The sequence below is a fragment of the Delphinapterus leucas genome, chromosome 3, assembly GCF_059928025.1.
Source record: "Delphinapterus leucas isolate spDelLeu-1000000601 "Yukka" chromosome 3, BTC_Dleu_Yukka2, whole genome shotgun sequence".
Classification (NCBI taxonomy): Eukaryota; Metazoa; Chordata; class Mammalia; order Artiodactyla; family Monodontidae; genus Delphinapterus; species Delphinapterus leucas.
The window spans coordinates 91,624,152-91,639,224 of NC_143131.1; the positions used below are offsets into that span (position 1 = coordinate 91,624,152).

At 37.5% G+C, this 15,073-nt stretch overlaps 1 long non-coding RNA gene across 1 annotated transcript in view; it reads left to right on the plus strand.

Moving 5' to 3' along the window:
• The first annotated feature begins 832 nt into the window (after positions 1-832).
• Positions 833-15,073, plus strand: part of LOC111183756 (uncharacterized) — a 107,381-nt gene continuing 93,140 nt past the window's right edge. The window contains exon 1 of the long non-coding RNA XR_002647104.2: positions 833-4,739. This is a non-coding gene — a long non-coding RNA (uncharacterized LOC111183756). The remainder of the gene's footprint in view (positions 4,740-15,073) is intronic.

Below are 15,073 nucleotides of genomic sequence, written 5' to 3' on the forward strand. Positions count from 1 at the left end.
AATTCGTTGTTTGTAGATTTTCTGATGATGCCCATTGTAATGGGTGTGAGGTGATACCTCATTGTGCTTTTGATTTGCATTTCTCTAATAATTAGTGATGTTGAGCAGCGTTTCATGTGCTTCTCAGCCATCTGTATGTCTTCTTTGGAGAAATGTCTATTTAGGTCTTCTGCCCATTTTTGGATTGGGTTGTTTATTTTTTTAATATTGAGCTGCATGGGCTTTTTATATATTTTGGAGATTAATTCTTTGTCCATTGATTCATTTGCAAATATTTTCTCCCATTCTGAGTGTTGTCTTTTCGTCTTGTTTATGGTTTCCTCTGCTTTGCAAAAGCTTTTAAGTTTCATTAGGTCCCACTTGTTTATTTTTGTTTTTATTTCCATTACTCTAGGATGTGGGTCAAAAAAGATCTTGCTGTGATTTACGTCAAAGAGTGTTCTTCCTATGTTTTCCTCTAAGAGTTCTATAGTGTCTGGTCTTATATTTGGGTCTTTAATCCATTTTGAGTATTTTTGTGTGTATGGTGTTAGGGAGTGTTCTGATTTCATTCTTTTACGTGTAGCTGTCCAGTTTTCCCCGCACCACTTATTGAAGAGACTGTCTTTTCTCCATTACATATCATTGCCTCCTTTGTCATAGATAAGTTGACCATAGGTACATGCGTTTATCTCTGGACTTTCTATCCTGTTCCATTGATCTATATTTCTGTTTTGGTGCCAGTACCACACTATCTTGATTACTGTAGCCCTGTAGTATAGTCTGAAGTCAGGGAGCCTGATTTCTCCAGCTCCATTTTTCTTTCTCAAGATTGCTTTGGCTATTTAGGGTCTTTTGTGTTTCCATACAAATTGTAAAATTTTTTGTTCTAATTGTGTGAAAAATGCCACTGGAAATTTGATGGGGATTACATTGAATCTGTAGATTCCTGTGGGTAGTATAGTCATTTTCACCGTGTTGATTCTTCCAATCCAAGATCGTCGTATATCTCTCCATCTGTTTCTGTCATCTATGATTTCTTTCATCAGTGTTTTATAGTTTTCTGAGTACAGGTCTATTACCTCCTTAGGTAGGTTTACTCCTAGGTATTTTGTTCTTTTTGTTGAAATGGCAAATGGGAGTGTTTCCTTAATTTTTCTTTCTGATCTTTCATTATTAGTATATAGGAATGCAAGAGATTTCTGTGCATTAATTTTGTATTCTGCAACTTTACCAAATTCATTGATTAGCTCTAGTAGTTTTCTGGTGGCATCTTTAGGATTTTCTGTGTATAGTGTCATGTCATCAGCAAACAGAGACAGTTTTACTTCTTCTTTTCCAGTTTGTATTCCTTTTATTTCTTTCCCTTCTCTGATTGCTGTGGCTAAGACTTCCAAAACTATGTTGAATAATAGTGGCGAGAGTGGACATCCATGTCCTTTTCCTGATATTAGAGGAAATGCTTTCAGTTTTTCACCATTGAGAATATTGTTTGCTGTGGGTTTGTCATATATGGCCTTTATTATGTTCAGGTAGGTTCCCTCTATGCCCACTTTCTGGAGAGTTTTTATCATAAATGGGTGTTGAATTTTGTCAAAAGATTTTTCTGCATCTATTGAGATGATCATATGGTTTTAGTCTTCAGTTTGTTAAAAAGATGTATCACATTGATTGATTTGCATATATTGAAGAATCCTTGCATCCCTGGGATAAATCCCACTTGATATTGGAGTATGATCCTTTTAATGTATTGTTGGATTCTGTTTGCTAGTATTTTGTTGAGGATTTTTGCATCTACATTCATCAGTGATATTGGTTTGTAATTTTCTTTTTTCTGTGATATCTTTGGTTTTGGTATCAGGGTGATGGTGGCTTTGTAGAATGAGTTTGGGAGTGTTCCTTCCTCTGCAATTTTTTGGAAGTGTTCGAAAGCATGGGTATTAGCTCTTCTCTACATGTTTGAAAGAATTCACCTGTGAAGCCATCTGGTCCTGGACTTTTGTTTGTTGGAAGATTTTTAATCACAGTTTCAATTGCATTACTTGTGATTGGTCTGTTCATATTTTCTATTTCTTCGTGGTTCAGTCCTGGAAGAATGTACTTTTCTAAGAATTTGTCCATTTCTTCCAGTTTGTCCATTTCATAGGCATAGAGTTGCTTGTAGTAGTCTCCTATGATGCTTTGTATTTCTTTGGTGTCTGTTGTAACTTCCTTTTCATTTCTAATTTTATTGATTCAAGTCCTCTCCTTTTTCTTGATGTGTCTGGCAAAAGATTTATCAATTTTGTTTATCTTCTCAAAGAACCAGCTTTTAGTTTTATTGATCTTTGCTATTGTTTTCTTTGTTTCCATTTCATTTATTTCTGCTCTGATCTTTATGATTTCTTTCCTTCTACTAACTTTGTGTTTTGTTTTTCTTTTTTCTCTCGTTCCTTTAGGTATAAGGTTAGATTGTTTATTTGAGATTTTTCTTGTTTCTTGAGGCAGGGTTGTATTGCTATAAACTTCCCTCTTAGAACTGCATTTGCCGCATCCCATAGGTCTTGGATCATCATGTTTTCATTGTCATTTGTCTCTAGATATTTTTTGAGTTCCTCTTTGATTTCTTCAGTGATCTCTTGGTTATTTAGTAACGTATTGCTTAGCCTCTATGTGTTTGTGTTTTTTACATTTTTTCCTCTGTAATTGATTTTTAATCTGATAGCGTTGTGGTGGGAAAAGATGCTTGATAAGATTTCAGTTTTCTTAAATGTACTGAGCCTTGATTTGTGACCCAAGATGTTATCTATCCTGGAGAACGTTCCATGTGCACTTGAGAAGAAAGTGTAATCTGCTGTTTTCAGATGGAATGTCCTATAAATATCAATTCAATCTATCTGGTCGATTGTGTCATTTAAATGTTGTGTTTCCTTATTAGTTTTCTGTCTGGATGATCTGTCCATTGGTGTAAGCAAGGTCTTAAAGTCCCCCACTATTATTGTGTTACGAGCGATTTCCTCTTTTAGAGCTGTTAGCATTTGCCTTATGTATTGAGGTGCTCCTATGTTAGGTGCAGAAATATTTATAATTGTTATAACTTCTTCTTGAATTGATCCCTTGATCATTATGTAGTGTCCTTCCTTATCTCTTGTAACAGTCTTTATTTTTAAAGTCTATTTTATCTGATACGAGTATTGCTACTCCAGCTTTCTTTTGATTTCCATTTGCATGGAATATCTTTTTCCATCCCCTCACTTTCAGTCTGTATGTTTCCATAGGTCTGAAATGGGTTTCTTGTAGACAGCGTATATATGGGTCTTGTTTTTATATCCATTCAGCAAGCCTGTGTCTTTTGGTTGGAGCATTTAATGCCGTCACATTTAAGGTAATTATCGATATGTATGTTCCTATGACCATTTTCTTAATTGTTTTGGGTTTGTTTTTTTTAGGTCTTTTTCTTCTCTTGCTTTCCCACTTAGAGAAGTTCTTTTAGCATTTGTTGTAGAGCTGGTTTGGTGGTGCTGAATTCTCTTAGCTTTTGTTTGTCTGTAAAGCTTTTGATTTCTCCATCGAATCTGAATGAGATCCTTGCCGGGTAGAGTAATCTTAGTTGTAGGTTCTTCCCTTTCATCACTTTAAATATATCTTGCCACTCCCATCTGGCTTGTAGAGTTTCTGCTGAGAAATCAGCTGTTAACCTTATGGGAGATCTGTTGTATGTTATTTGTTGCTTTCCCTTGTTGCTTTTAATAATTTCTCTTTGTCTTTAATATTTGTCAGTTTGATTACCATATGTCTCGGCATATTTCTCCTTAGGTTTATCCTGCCTGGGACTCTCTGCCCTTCCTGGACCTGGGCTATTTCCTTTCTAGTTAGGTAAGTTTTCGACTATAATCTCTTCAAATATTTTCTCAGGTCCTTTCTCTCTCTTCTCCTTCTGGGACCCCTAAATGCGAATGTTGGTGCGTTTAATGTTGTCCTAGAGGTCTCTTAGGCTGTCTTCATTTCTTTTCATTCTTTTCTCTTTATTCTGTTCCACGGTAGTGAATTCCTCCGTTCTGTCTTCCAGGTTCACTTATCTGTTCTTCTGCCTCAGTTATTCTGTATTGATTCCTTCTGTGAATATTTTCATTTCACTTACTGTATTTTTCAACTCTGTTTGTTTGTTCTTTAATTCTTCTAGGTGTTTGTTAAACGTTTCTTGCATCTTCTCAATCTTTGCCTCCTTTCTTTTTCTGAGGGCCTGGATCATCTTCACTCTCATTATTCTGAATTCTTTTCCTGGAAGTTTGCCTATCTCCACTTCATTTAGTTGTGTTCCTGGGGTTTTATCTTGTTCCTTCATCTGGTTCATACTTCTCTGCCTTTTCATTTTGTCTGTCTTTCTGTGAATATGGTTTTTGTTCCACAGGCTGCAGGATTGTAGTTCTTCTTGCTTCTGCTGTCTGCCCTCTGATGAGGCTATCTAAGAGGCTTTTGAAAGCTTCCTGTTGGGAGGGACTGGTGTTGGGTATAGCTGGGTGTTGCTCTGTTGGGCAGAGCTCAGTAAAACTTTAATCTGCTTGTCTGCTGATGGGTGGGGCTGAGTTCCCTCCCTGTTGGTTGTTTGGCCTGAAGCAACTCAGCACTGGTGCCTACAGTCCCTTGGGTGGGGCTAATGGCAGACTCAGGAGAGCTCATACCAAGTAGTACTTACTAGAACTTCTGCTGCCAGCGTCTTTGTCCCCACAGTGAGCCACAGACATGCCCCACCTCTGCAGGAGACCCTCCAACACTAACAGGTAGGTCTGGTTCAGTCTCCTATAGGGTCACTGCTCCTTCCCCATGGGTTTTGATGTGCACACTACTTTGTGTGTACCTTCCAAGAGTGTAGTCTCTGTTTCCCCCAGTCCTGTCAAAGTCCTGTAGTCAAATCCTGCTAGCCTTCAAAGTCTGATTCTCTGGGAATTCCTCCTCCCATTGCCGTACCCCCAGGTTGGCAAGCCTGAAGTGGGGCTCAGAACCTTCAGTCTAGTGGGTGGACTTCTGTGGTATAATTGTTCTCCAGTTTGTGAGTCACCCACCCAGTGGTTATGGGATTTAATTTTATTGTGAATGTGCCCCTCCTACTGTCTCATTGAGGCTTCTCCTTTGTGTTTGGATATGGGATATCTTTTTTGGTGAGTTTCAGTGTCTTCCTGTCAATGATTGTTCAGCAATTAGTTGTGATTCTGGTGCTCTGGCAAGAGAGAGTGGGTGCATGTCTTTCTACTCCAGCATCTTGAACCAGTCCTTCTGGAGAAAATTTTATGTAATAAATCTCTTAGACTGTGAGCAGAATTAGACAGTCTACATAAACTACCATAAGGTAGAGAACTAGGTCTGAGTGTTAAAATCTTTTTGACAGTTTTCCCCCAATGTGAATGACTCTCTTTATCATTACTCTCAGCCAGACAAAACCTACTAATCTATGGTGGCGTTGGGATAGAACACTCGTTTTCCCCCTCAGGATTTTCTGGGATAACTAATGATGCCCCATATTCTTGTTTTGATCTGTAGTTTCAGCTCTCCATAGATTGTCTGAAGCTAAAACAGTTGCTTGGCAGAGAGCTGCCAGGGACCATTCATAGCTCAGGAGATTTAAAACTGATATCAGAGGATATCTAAAGCTTGTGAGCTGCAGACCTGCTACAAAGATTTGTTAAAAGTAGAGGAATTATTTATGCTGGAGGGAAGAATTACAATAGGAACACATAGGGATTTGAGCTAATGAATTCAAAACTGAGTTGAATTTTGTATATTCTAGGAACCTCTATTTCTTAATATAACCCAAAAGCCTTAAAAAAAACAGTAAACTGGAACTATTATTCTGTGTGCAGCTTGGGCCTGTCAGGGAGAGCTGAAGAGATCTCCTAACTGATTTTCAGTTGTGTGTGGAGTGGGATGGGAGGTGAGGACGGGAAGTGTGCGAGGAGGGGAATGTGTTGATCAGGGACAGGCTACAGGCTGTACCTTTAAGCAAGTCCTCTAACTGGGAGATAGGAAAGGCAAGGAAGAATTAGTTACAAGACCAAAACAGCGATATGGGTTGTGGGCTGGGTGAAGGACTTTTCAATCAAGTTTCGTTCTTATTTTGCACCTTGACCACAACTTCACCTTCCTCTCTCCAGCCCTCTTTCTACCACACTCCCTGTGGGCTGCCTACACTCCCCCTCCCCTCCACCACCTTGCTGTCTTGGAATTTCAAATGTGGAACACAACAAACTGTAATACATGAATTTAACTGCAACATCTACATTTGCTAGAGGCTTAACTTATAATATACCTCAAAATTATTTCTCTACTATCCTCCCAAATTCTTTGCCTCCAGCATGGCTTCTTCCTTGCTTTCTGACTCTACTCTGCCTTGTACTGACCTCCTCCCCTTATCTCTACCTCTGTTTCTTGAGTAAAAAAAAGAGAGATAGAACATGTCAGAGAAGGTGTTAGATGATGGAGTGAGGAAACATGTTTGATGCAGATTCCAGGGAGGATTTACCTTATGTCTATCTTAGTGTCTCCTTGATTTGAAAAACTGCACTCTGAATGAAGTGTTTTAATTATTTTAAGAGAGAGCTAGGTATGTGTGCCATAAGGCTTATTCAATTTGGGGTAATTTTTATAAAGAATAATATAAAACTGGGAATGCAATTTTAAGTTCAAAGGTAGATATTTAATTGACTTCTACTTCCAGTTTATATGGAGAATAACCAAAAATTTCCTTCCAAATCATGATAAGAACAACATCATCAACAAAGTGGATGAAATAAATATTATCTTCTAAGATGATAATGAGGATTAATAGATAAAATGGAGCCTTGATGAACTGAATTCCAGAGAAAAACAAGTGCTGCACAGATGGACAGAGTACCATATAAACTTCTCTACTTGAGGGATGGTTCTTTGTCTCAATGTGGATGGATGGAGAGGTGGGCCTGCCATAGATAAAGAGACTCTTCAGGGGCACAAAAAAGATATCTGAGTTTTCAAGGATCTCATTCAGATTCGATGGAGAAATCTAAAGCTTTAAAGACAAGCAAAAGCGAAGAGAATTCAGCACCACCAAACCAGTTCTACAACAAATGCTAAAGGAACTTCTCTAAATGGGAAGTACAAGAGAAGAAAAGGAACTACAAAAAAAACCCCCAGGGCTTCCCTGGTGGCGCGGTGTGAGAGGGAGAGTCCGCCTGCAGTGAGAGTCTGCCTGCTGATTGAGGGGACATGGGTTCGTGCCCCAGTCCGGGAAGATCCCACATGGTGCAGAGCAGCTAGGCCCATGAGCCATGGCCGCTGAGCCTGCGTATCCAGAGCCTGTGCTCCACAACGGGAGAGGCCGCAACAGTGAGAGGCCCGCGTACCACAAAAAAACAAAACAAAACAAAACAAAACCCAAAACAATTAAGAAAATGGTCATAGGAACATACATATCGATAATTACCTTAAATGTGATGGCATTAAATGCTCCAACCAAAAGACACAGGCTTGCTGAATGGATACAAAAAGAAGACCCATCTCTATGCTGTCTACAAGAGACCCACTTCAGACCTAAGGACACATTCAGACTGAAAGTGAGGGGATGGAAAAAGATATTCCATGCAAATGGAAATCAAAAGAAAGCTGGAGTAGCAATACTCATATCAGATAAAATAGACTGTAAAATAAAGACTGTTACAAGAGATGAGGAAGGACACTACATAATGATCAAGGGATCAATCCAAGAAGAAGTTATAACAACTATAAATATTTCTGCACCCAACATAGGAGAACCTCAATACATAAGGCAAATGCTAACAGCTCTAAAAGAGGAAATCAACAGTAACACAATAATAGTGGGGGACTTTAACACCTCACTTACACCAATGGACAGATCATCCAAAATGAAAATAAATAAGGAAACAGAAGGTTTAAATGACACAATAGACCAGAGAGATTTAATTGGTATTTATAGGACATTCCATCCAAAAACAACATATCACACTTTCTTCTCAAGTGTGCATGGAACATTCTCCAGGGTAGATCACATCTTGGGTCACAAATCAAGCCTCAGTACATTTAAGAAAATTGAAATCATATCAAGCATCTTTTCTGACCACAATGCTTTGAGATTAGAAATGAATTACAGGGGAAAAAAAGTAAAAAAACAGAAACACATGGAGGCTAAACAATACTTTATTAAATAACCAAGAGATCACTGAAGAAATCAAAGAGGAACTCAAAAAATACCTAGAGACAAATGACAATGAAAACACGATGATCCAAAACCTATGGGATGTGGCAAATGCAGTTCTAAGAGGGAAGTTTATAGTAAGAGAAAGAACAAACAAAACCCAAAGTTAGCAGAAGGAAAGAAATCATAAAGATTGGAGCAGAAATAAATGAAATGGAAACAAAGAAAACAATAGCAAAGATCAATAAAACTAAAATCTGGTTCTTTCAGAAGATAAACAAAATTGATAAATCTTTCACCAGACACATCAAGAAAAAGAAGGAGAGGACTCGAATCAATAAAATTAGAAATGAAAAAGCAGAAGTTACAACAGACACCAAAGAAATACAAAGCATCATAGGAGACTTCTACAAGTAATTCTATGCCTATGAAATGGACAACCTGGAAGAAATGGACAAATTCTTAGAAAAGTACATCCTTCCAGGACTGAACCAGGAAGCAATAGAAAGTATGAACAGACCAATCACAAGTACTGAAATTGAAACTGTGATAAAAAATCTTCCAACAAACAAAAGTCCAGGACGTGATGGCTTCACAGGTGAATTCTTTCAAACATTTAGAGAAGAGCTAACACCCATGCTTCTCAAGCTCTTCCAAAAAGTTGCAGAGGAAGGAACACTCCCAAACTCATTCTACAAAGCCACCATCACCCTGATACCAACACCAGACAAAGATACTACTAAAAAAGAAAATTACAGACCAATATCACTGATGAATATAGATGCAAAAATCCTCAACAGAATACTAGCAAACAGAATCCAACAACACATTAAAAGGATCGTACACCACGATCAAGTGGGATTTATCACAGGGATGCAAGGATTCTTCAATATACGCAAGTCAACCAATGTGATACACCATATTAACAAACTGAAGAATAAAAACCATATGATCATCTCAATAGATGTAGAAAAAGCTTTTGACAGAATTCAGCACCCATTTATGATAAAAACTCTGCAGAAAGTGGGCATAGAGCGTACCTACCTCAACATAATGAAGGCCATATACGACAAACCCACAGCAAACATCATTCTCCACGGTGAAAAACTGAAAGCATTTCCCCTAAGATCAGAAACAAGACAAAGATGTCCATTCTCACCACTGTTATTCAACATAGTTTTGGAAGTCCTAGCCGTGGCAATCAGAGAGCAAAAATAAATAAAAGGAATACAGATTGGAAAAGAAGAAGTAAAACTGTCACGTTTGCTGATGACATGATACTCTACATAGAGAATCCTAAAAATGCCAGCAGAAAACTACTAGAGCTAATCAGTGAATTTGGTAAAGTTTCAGGATACAAAATTAATGCACAGAAATCTCTTGCATTCCTATACAATAATGATGAAAAATCTAAAAGAGAAATTAAGGAAACACTCCCATTGACCACTGCAACAAAAAGAATAAAATACCTAGGAATAAACCTACCTAGGGAGACAAAAGACCTGTATGCAGAAAGCTATAAGACACTGATTAAAGAAAGTAAAGATGATACCAACATATGGAGAGATATACCATGTTCTTCAATTGGAAGGATCAATATTGTGAAAATGACTATAGTACCTAAAGCAATCTACAGATTCAATGCAATCCCTATCAAATTACCAATGGCATTTTTTATGGAACTAGAACAAAAAATCTTAAAATTTATATGAAACACAAAAGACCCTGAATAGCCAAAGCAGTCTTGAGGGAAAAAAACGGAGCTGGAGGAATCAGACTCCCTGACTTCAGACTATACTACAAAGCTACAGTAATCAAGACAATATGGTACTGGCACAAAAACAGAAGCATAGATCAATGAAACAGGATAGAAACCCAGAGATAAACCCACACACCTGTGGTCAACTAATCTATGACAAAGGAGGCAAGGATTTACAATGGAGAAAAGACAGTCTCTTCAATAAAGGGTGCTGGGAAAACTGGGCAGCTACATGTAAAAGAATGAAATTAGAACACTCCCTAACACAATACACAAAAATAAACTCAAAATGGAATAAAAATCTCAGTGTAAGGCTGGACACTATAGAACTCTTAGAGGAAAACATAGGAAGAACAGTCTTTGACATAAATCACAGCAAGATCTTTTCTGGTCCAATCCCCAGAGTAATGGAAATAAAAACAAAAATAAACAAATGGGACCTAATCAAACTACAAAGCTTTTGCACAGCAAAGGATGCCATAAACAAGATGAAAAGACAACCCTCAGAATGGGAGAAAATATTTGCAAATGAATCAATGGACAAAGGATTAGTCTCCAAAATATATAAACAGCTCATGCAGCTCAATATTAAAAAAACAAACATCCAATCCAAAAATGGGCAGAAGACCTAAATAGACATCTCTCCAAAGAAGACATACAGATGGCTGAGAAGCACATGAAACGCTGCTCAACATCACTAATTATTAGAGAAATGCAAATCAAAAGCACAATGAGGTATCACCTCACACCCATTACAATGGGCATCATCAGAAAATCTAAAAACAACAAATGCTAGAGAGGGTGTGGAGAAAAGGGAACCCTCTTGCACTGTTGATGGGAATGTAAATTGATACAGCCACTATGGAGAACAGTATGGAGGTTCCTTTAAAAAACTAAAAACAGAACTACCATATGACCCAGCAATCCCAGTACTGGGCATATACCCAGAGAAAACCATAATTCAAAAAGACACATGTACCCCAATGTTCATTGCAGAACTATTTACAATAGCCGGGTCATGGAAGCAACCTAAATGCCCATCGACAGTTGAATGGATAAAGAAGATGTGGTACATATATACAGGGGACTATTACTCAGCCACAAAAAGGAATGAAATTGGGTCATTTGTTGAGATGTGGCTGGATCTAGAGACTGTCACACAGAGTGAAGTAAGTCAGAAGGAGAAAAACAAATATCATATATTAGTGCATATATGTGGAACCTAGAAAAATGGTACAGATGAAGTAATTTGCAGGGCAGAAATTGAGACACAGATGTAGAGAACAAATATATGGACACCAAGGGGGAAAGCCGCAGGGGGATGGGGATGGTGGTGTGCTGAACTGGGTGATTGGGATTAACATGTATACACTGATGTGTATACAATTTTTGACTAATAATAACGTGCTGTATAAAAAAATAAAATAAAATTCAAAAGAAAAAAAAAGTAAAGTTAATTGTGTTTACATTTACATAACCAATTTGTATTGATGAGCTGTCTCAGTTTTACAGTTGATGTTGCCTTTGAAGGTCTTTGCCTTTTACATTTATGTGTTAATTGTATATCTCACATTTCCTATCAGAGGTTGGGATCCTCTCTATGATTTCAAATAATACATGGTTTTTAGAAAGATACAATGCCATTGTAAGCTAATAAAATGTTTATAATGACATTGCAGTTAGAATAAAAAAAAAAATCTGAGTTTAGGTGATACTGAGATGGCAGGAGATATCTAAGTCTAAAAGATTCCAAACAAAAAATAGATTGCGTAGTCAAATAAGTTTGCTCTACTTAAATACCATCAAGAAATCAGCCATGGAGGAGGGGCTGATAAGCAGAGAAAAATCACATATTCTTGTGTTACTTAGATCCCAGAGCACTGCCAAAGTTGAATCCAAAAGTGAAACAAAAAACCTTAAACTGAAAGTTAACCTTCTCCTGGCTCAAACATGGGCAAGATAAAAAAGACAGTAGTGACACAGAAAAATTGAGGAAGGACTAATTAATATAACTAAAGCTGTGCTATAGCACAAGTCCAGTTTGGCGCTACACAATGCCAGTGCCCTCACCTTAACTGCCAAACAGGGCAATGGCTTGCATTCTCTGGAACAATTTTATATTGTTATTTTATACACAATATTCAGCATATAATAAAACATTATGATATGTGATGAAGCAGGAAAGTATGTCTCGTTACCAAGAGAAAAAAATCAATATAAACAGAATTAGAAATTTCCCAGATACTAGAATTAGCAGCTCCACGACTTAACTATGAAAAATATGTTAAGAAACTAATGGAAAAGATGAATAAAATATTAAAGAGATGAACTATTTGGGGAGAGAAGTGGGAATTTGAAAATAAAAAAATCAAATTTCTACAATTGAAATGCATAATATTTGAAAACAAAATTTCATTGTATGGGCATTAAAATAAGTTGGATAGTATAAAAGAAAGACTCAGTAATTTTAAAGATATACCAATGGAAAATTTCCAAATGAAGGACACAGTGGGAAAAAAGGTAGGAAAAAAATAGAGCATCTGCAACTTCTGGGTATTATCAGGCTGTCTAATACATGTGTCTTTGGAGTTCTAAAAGGAGAAAACTGAAATTATGTGGAAGAAAACATGTTTTATGGCCAAAATGTTTAAAAATTTAACAAAAACTATCAATCCACAGGTTGCAAAGCTTAACAAATGCCAAGTAACAGGTCCTGAGTAGAATAAAGAAAGCCATATCTAGGCATATCATAGTCAATTTGCTGAAAGCCCAAAAGAAAGAGACAATCTTAAAGCAGAGGGGAGAAAAACACATTAAGTACAAAGGAATAACTAAGAATGATAGCTGACTTCTCATCAGAAACACTGCAGGCCAAAAGATGGTGGGATGACTCATTCATACAAATATTGGTGAAGATATGGAGCAAATAGAACCCTCATACATTGATGATGTGGGTGTAAAATGATACACCAACTATGGAAGTTTTTTTTGTTTAGTTCAACTTCTATTTATCTATAACCTAGACATTATACTACTAGTTGTCTACCTGGAAAAATGAAAATATTTGTCCACAAAACATCTTGTATGACAATGTCTAGTGCCCAAACTGGAAGCAATGATCAATAGGGGAATGTATAAATAAACTCTGATGTAATCACATAACATACAGAGCAGAAACAGAGACATCTAAGTAACTCCCACTTAGGCCAGCTGAACCCCAAATGACCTTCTGCTACATGCACATGATAAATGAGTTGTTTTAAACCACTGAGTTTTGCACTGATGTTATGCAACATTATTGTAGCAACAGGTAACCAATAAACTCAATAATAAAATGTTACACTAATTTCATCTACTTGTGCCTATCTTCCTGTTAAGATCCATAATTCACTTCGTTGTTACTTTGCAAACATTGAAGTTGTAGGTATTCTTCCAATAATGAACATTTGTTTCACTGACATCTAAGTTATGCCCTGCTGTTCTGTTTCTCTGTCTTCCTGCACACAAGCTAACTTGTTTCAGCTCCAAATCCTAGTGTTACCTTTTTGAAGACATTTTAACTAGCAATGCGATGCAACTTGTACAGAGCCAACAGCACACACAAGAGAAGAGGGGTTGGTGGTGAACAGCTACGATCAAGTTTGTGCCTGCGCAGGCATTGACAACCATGTCACAACTGTTTCTTGGCTGGTGGCCATTGTAAAGTATCATCAATTATAGGAAACAGTCCAATTTCAAGATGTTAAAATGTAAAATAAACGTGCTTTTAGAATCAGTGGGAAATGGTACATCTCCAGTCACCACATTCACAGCCTGAGTTGCTGTTGCTGGAGTTTGGTTTCTCTTTCTGGAAGAGGTTCATTCTTTTCAAAATGCCTGATTTTAAGAAAGGTATTAGAGATAACCTTATGTGTCACTTCCATTCCTCTATCTGTTGAATATCTTTTAGCCCCTACTGTATACTGTTTCTCTTTCAGGTTTGGGATGGCCTCTAACTTTGGACGATTTTTCTCTCTAGTTGTAATTGAGGGATTTGGAATCAGTTTCTGGTGCACATTGCCACTCACCAGTACAGGCAAGAAGAGCTCTTACTCTAGGCTGCAGGAGCAAACACTGCTCTGGTCTTCTGGCCAAGGTCTTCTCTATGGGGCAAGGAGTTGATTGTGCTAAAGCGATGTGTCCACCTAAAGCCCAGGCCCCTTCCCCAATTATACCATGCTTCAAGTACTGGGAGGGTGGCCCATGTAGCTGATGTCTATAACTCTTGGCCTGAGGAGTGTGCAAGGGGTGTCTGTTTACAAAGGTGTATGTAGATGGAGCTTGATGATGTGGCTGACAAAATGCATGTGCCTTAGGCCTCTTGCAGTACAGGTCAGAGACATATGGTGGGAAAGAAGGGGGTGGGTGAGAAGCAAGGGACAAGGCCTACTTTCTCTGCCCCACCAGGTTCTAGCATGGAACTGCATGCTAATTCTAAATTCAAGCCTGGCCTTCCAGTTCATTGTAAGTGTGTAGGTTTCAAACCAAAGATATAATAAAAATAGAATTAAAAGTTAAAATTAAAAAAAATCTTAAGTTTGTTAGCTTGATTTGTATCATTGAAATATTTATGCAGATGGCATACGGGCCTCTAGTTATAGCCTTCACCCAAATCCCACAAATATTAGGTGCAAGTACACAGATTAGGAACACTCAAGGACCCCATAAATAGTGGAATCAAAAATTTACTCACACTAAACTTAATGTACAAAAAATTAGCTTTTAATTTTTTTTTTTTATACCTGATTGTCTGTTTTCCCCTAACCCATGTTCACTTAGGTGGCAAAAGATGGAAGCTTTAGAATTGCCATGTGAAGGGGGGTGACTTAGTGTCTTTAAGCAGTGCTGACAAATATAGGTTTGATCACTCTCCTCCCATTCCCTTTTCAGTAATAATGATACTTGTAATAATTATAATAATAATAACTGACATTTTTGAGGACTGTGTGTCAAGTGTTGTGTGAGGATTTTCATGTGTACAAACTCATTAAATCCTAAGACAAAGTGAGGTGGGTATTATTTTTATTACTACATCTTAAGGAGTGAAACTAATGTACAGAGAAGTTAATTAACTTGTTGAGATTTACACAGCTAGAAGGTAGAGAAACCAGAAATTTAAAACAAGGTAGACT